This window comes from Schistocerca cancellata, chromosome 8 (assembly GCF_023864275.1).
Source record: "Schistocerca cancellata isolate TAMUIC-IGC-003103 chromosome 8, iqSchCanc2.1, whole genome shotgun sequence".
NCBI lineage: Eukaryota > Metazoa > Arthropoda > Insecta > Orthoptera > Acrididae > Schistocerca > Schistocerca cancellata.
The window spans coordinates 213,934,867-213,940,910 of NC_064633.1; positions in this window are offsets into that span (position 1 = coordinate 213,934,867).

The following is a 6,044-nucleotide window of genomic DNA, read 5'->3' on the forward strand; positions in this document are numbered from 1 at the left end:
CGTAGTTTGAATCTTTTATTTAGCTGGCAGTAGTGGCGCTCGCTGTATTGCAGTAGTTCGAGTAACCAAGATTTTTGTGAGGTAAGCGATTTGTGAAACATATAGGTTAATGTTAGTCAGGGCCATTTTTGTAGGGATTTTTGAAAGTCAGATTGCGTTGCGCTAAAAATATTGTGTGTCAGTTTAAGCACAGTATTGTATATAATTTTTCAAAGGGGACATTTCATATGGCGACCCTGCCAGGATACCTCACTGGAATCTTCTGATTTTTTTCTTGTAGTTTGTGTAATTAGTGTAGATTTTTTTTATTGCTAGTGCGTAATTGTATTGAGAATCTCCTTTGGAATTGCAGTCTTTCATTGTTGTACAGTAAAACAGTTGTGGCATGCATGTAGATTTGCACCAAGTATTTCGCAGCTGCGCTTGCAATTAACGAGATATTATTTTCAGTGCTATGTTAATGTTTTCTCTTATTTTTGCTCTTCAAATTGTGCTTTTCTGTGTTATTGTGTGAAATATTGTGACAATAATGGCGTGTGAAAAACGTAACACTAGGCTTCAAAGTAAACTGAGAAATAATAGTGACGACAAGCCTAGCTTATCAGCACCACTGTGTAGTGAATTAACAGACATTACGAATGCATTGTTATAGTGAACGGACGATGCAGTGTTGTTGTTTGTACGTTCTTGCTTGTTAGTTCCATGATTACATAACGACTATAAGGCTCACATACTTAGAACATTTACCAGTACTGCTAATGAGATTTTAATGCAACATTTTGGTTTACTTGAAAATTCATTCTGGATTTAAAGTACTTTCTGTGAAATACCAGATGACACAGTGGTTAGTTTATGTGACAGCTACACGATTTTATCATGACACTACTAATGAGTGACAATTTACAATGTTGCTTTTGCGGTGTTTCTGTTTCATATCTGCACAGTTTTTCTGAATTATTCTGGAAAGTAAAACATGTTTTAGTAGTAACTTTTGTGGTATAGCTACAATGAGACAGCCTTTTCCGTAGCACAACAATATGTTACAGCACAGTAATTTCTTCATCACAACAATAAGCGTAATAACTAATATATCTATACCCAAAGCATTTCACTTTTGTTTATCATGAGGTAAGTACATTGACTTCTGGAGAACTTAGCTTTCGGAGGACGATAACTACGACACTTACACAGAGATTATCTTACAACAAGACGCACAGTTTAGCGCTACAGTACACGTATTTGAGTGATTAATTTTGTACTTAAATCATGTATTTTTAAAGATATTTGAAGTACAATGGTACAAAGGTTTTCCGTTATACATTTCATTCCATTGCTGTAATCTGTAACACCTGAGGGTATAATTACATTAATCCTCAGGGGGGTACACGCTTACTTTGTGTACCATGTGTTTGGCAAGCACAAGGAGCCCTAGCTAATATGGTATTTGCTTACACAACTTTACACATCGGTACCATATTTCTCTGACACATAATTACACAGCTATCTGATCATTTAACTAAGAGAAACACACTTTTTTTTTGCTATGTCAGTGACAGATGTTTATGCAATTACACCATTGGATAACTTCACACTTACGAAATTGTATTTTGTCTGTACCTTGTGAACTGTTCATATTTTTTCGGACCCATTGTGATATTATGAGAGCTTTGAAGGATATATTTGGTATGGGATCACGATTTTTAAAGTATGTTTGCGGCAGATGACACTTTTGACATGAGCAGAGAATTTTTTTAGGTTTTGACATTAATGCAGAAAGCTACGACGTTTTTGAGATTTGACTGTGGTGTTATGATGTAATTTTTATGACGACGATGTGTATTATGCTGTTGAGGTATGTTTATGATCAATAAGCTGATGCTGTATGAGTTATTTGATTATGCTATGTATTTATTATGGTGAAATATTGAAGAAGTGTCGACGATAAGGTAAGGAATAATGAGTAGTGGTTAGGGACTCTGGTTTGTGAAAAAGGATGTTGGAAACCGAGAATCGTACTTTAAGAGTTATGAAATGTGTGTAAATGCGTTAATGTATCACAATGCAGGCGAAAATTTTTTGCACACTGTTATATTTATAGGATTTTGTTTCTACGCATTTGTAACGTACATTTTCGACCTGTGAAATTTTTATATGAGACTGTCACTGTAGCAGAAACTGCTGTCGTAAATATTTCAGTAAGAAAGGTAAGTGACCTTGACGTAATGCGTTTTGGGTGCCCAGCTGAGAGGTAGTCATCTGACAAAAGAAAGCCATTAGGTGGAGAAAAAAAAAAGAGGCCATATCCTCGCCATTGACATTCCTTTAGAGAAAGCATCGCAAATACCACACGCTCATTACTTGGAAAGATACTTACATCTGCACACCTGATTATGACAAGCGTCTTTCTAAGAAAGTTGAGAGAATTTCTACTAACTTATGAAATGTCACATGACTATTGAATGACATTTTTATGCTTTGCTTTTCATAGTTGCTTATTTCATTTGATATCTAGTTTCCAGTTGTGTTTCAGCATTAGTTTTATAAAATAAACTTCGATGCATTTGCTAATGTGAACACTTTCTGTCAACAGATCTATTACATAATTATTTTATGATCCACATTCTTCGAAAAAGGACCTCTTGGAATGGAAAGAACAATAAGAAGGGACTGATAACAATAACTGCATATATAATTTTCTTTTCAAGTACTTGGCAATTTTTTGTAGAATTAGTTTTTGTGGTGCACCACTTTAATTACATAGACATTAAGATGTGAATATACATTTTCCTTATCTGCATTGTTGTTTTTACTGTAATATATTTCCTGCTTGAGCTATGTCATGTTTTGGTATAAGTTACTGCTGTTTGCCAGGCATAGTGTTACTGAATTTGACTTTGTGTTACTCTGCTAAGCCAGTTTACTACTGATTTATTTTTCTTGTTTGCTGCTCATTGCCTTATATTAGTTGTAATGTTGTTGCTTATGTTGCCAATTTGAATTTTTTGTCATTGCTGTTTGCGTTAATTGTTTTGTGCTGCTGCATTGCCTCGTCCCTTAGCTTAGCATCTGAGCTCAGTAGATTTAAGTCAGTTTAAGATGGGGTAGGCTATATAAGTGAACAAGTTGTGATGAATTGGAAGAAATGCATTGAGAAGCTATAAGAAAATGGTTTGGCCAAAAAAAGTATTTTGAAAGAGGATATGAACAAAAGAAGTAGGGTTTAGGGACAACAGGTTTAGGTAGCATTTTCTTGGAAATAAATAATGAGGTAAGAAATATGTGAAATAAATACAGAAAGCATGCTTGGATAGGATTTTTTTGGTGGAAACAAAGGTTGAAATAAGACGAAAGATCTATGGAATGAAGTTTTGGGTTGGACTGCAGTACCAAATGTTACACTGAAAACGAACCCTGTCCTTTCCTTTTGTGTTATCCCACTATATGTTTGTGTACCCATGTGTATTTATGTTCTTCCTGTCTTTATATTTTTATCTGATAAGACTTATGTTGCAGAATTTTTCTAATACTCAGCTACATTCACTATGATGAGGAATACTGTTATCCTCAAATATACTTTGCATTAATAATATGTTATTTTCTTTGTAAAGATGTTTAGACATTATGTATTCTGTTCTGTTTTAATGCTCATGTGTGAAGTTGATGTTTCGAAAGTGATTCTGATCTTTTATTTATGTACTCATGTCATAATTCCTGTAACACTGATGTATATGTTATTTCGATTCTTTTGTAAAGCTTGTACTGCAAATGTTATCTGTATTGTTATGTTCTTTAATGATGTATTTTGTACCTTTGTAATTGTATTCTTATGTTATAAAATTGTAATTGACACCAGTTCATCATATTAGTAACTTGTAAGTTACATTTCACTGCACACGTTTCTGTTGGTCATACTATATGGGCAATATGTGAGAAGTAGGGACTGTTAGTGTTTGCACGTGTGTTGATAATTCAGCAAGGGACTGGATAACAGCATTGCTGGTTCTAAGGACAATTCCAAAAAAATTGTGAGTGCACAAGTGGTGGTTATGGACTTGCTATATTATCTGCAATCAATGGTGATTGTGCACCTGCACAGTCACAACAGATGGCTGCTGGCCATCTCTACAAGGACTACAGTGGGTCTGAATCTTTGATGACCTAACAATACCATTATTTCTACAAGGACTGCAGTGGGTCTGCACCTTCGATGGCCCACCAATATAATTATTTCTACAAGGACTGCAGTGGGTCTGCGCCTCTGGTGGCCCACCAATACCATATTCTCTACCAGAACTACAGTGGGTCTGCTCTGCGATGACCTACCTACCAATCTTCTTCAAAACGTCGAATGACTCTGCTGTGGGTTTGCTCTGTTGTGGCCCATTACCTGTCAGCGTGTCAAGAGTCAGCACTGTCTTTCCGTTGGAAGGACAACACTACTTCTTCAAGACTGCATGGAAATCCACTACTTCCGTGTGCATTCTCTTTTACTACTCAGACTTTGAGAAAAAAAAAACACTGTAATATTACTGTGATAAATGATAAGGACTGCCTTTATGGACTGTGAGAAAATTTTAGCCTTTGACCAACATTGTATCAATAAGTGTGTGCATTTGTGGATGTGGGGAGAGAGATGGCGGAGTTTTGAAGTTTGTAATACTGGATATCATATATTATGACTATTAAGGTAAATACATTGTTTGTTCTCTATTAAAATCTTTCATTTGCTAACTATGCCTATCTGTAGTTAGTGCCTTCCGTAGTTTGAATCTTTTATTTAGCTGGCAGTAGTGGCGCTCGCTGTATTGCAGTAGTTCGAGTAACGAAGATTTTTGTGAGGTAAGTGTTTCGGATTTGTGCCAAAGACGCTCTAGCTTTAGAAAAAAGTCAAGGTCACAGTTGACGACGGAAAATAATTATTTCAGTGCTGTTCATCGAAAGAGCGCCTAAAAACGTAAGAGTTTTTTATTAATTGGACGGAATTACATTATACTGGAGACACATCAATCTCAACTATATATTCGATAAAGATAGAAGCTGAAGCAATGAATTAAAATTTGTATGTATCTCAGTCAGGACCTGAACCCATGTCGCTCGCTTCTAGGCACTACTCCATCGTTGCAGCGTTGCTATGAGACATATACGGACTACTCTGGTCCAATGGCCACTGTAACACGAACTTCAGTTCACCCTTTCAGCCCACTTTCCCCTTTTTAAATCGTCAGTACTACAGAGTCTCTCCAACTTTGGAAATGCACCTTAGCTTTGTACATAATGGGGAAATCCTGCCTGTACATCAGGAGTAGGTTATCTATTTATTGGTATAAGATGAGATGCAAACTTAGTACCGTTTGAATTATTAACGGTTTCGTGTTTTCATGTTGGAGCTTGGGCATCCGCCACTCAGCGTGACAAGTCAAAACCATCGTACAGTATGCATTAGATGAGTATGTGCCAAGCAAGATCGTAAGAGAAGGAAAAGAGCCACCGTGGTACAACAACCGCGTTAGAAAACTGCTGCGGAAGCAAAGGGAACTTCACAGCAGACATAAACATAGCCAAAGCCTTGCAGACAAACAAAAATTACGTGAAGCGAAATATAGTGTGAGGAGGGCTATGCGAGAGGCGTTCAATGAATTCGAAAGTAAAGTTCTATGTACTGACTTGGCAGAAAATCCTAAGAAATTTTGGTCTTATGTCAAAGCGGTAGGTGGATAAAAACAAAATGTCCAGACACTCTGTGACCAAAATGGTACTGAAACAGAGAGTGACAGACTAAAGGCCGAAATACTAAATGCCTTTTTCCAAAGTTGTTTCACAAAGGAAGACTGCACTGTAGTTCCCTCTCTAGATTGTCGCACAGATGACAAAATGGTAGACATCGAAATAGGTCAAAGAGGGATAGAGAAACAATAAAAAATTGCTCAAAAGAGGGACGGCCGCTGCACCTGATGGGATACCAATTAGATTTTACACAGAGTACGCGAAGGAACTTGCCCCCTTTCTTGCAGCGGTGTACCGTAGGTCTCTAGAAGAGCGCAGCG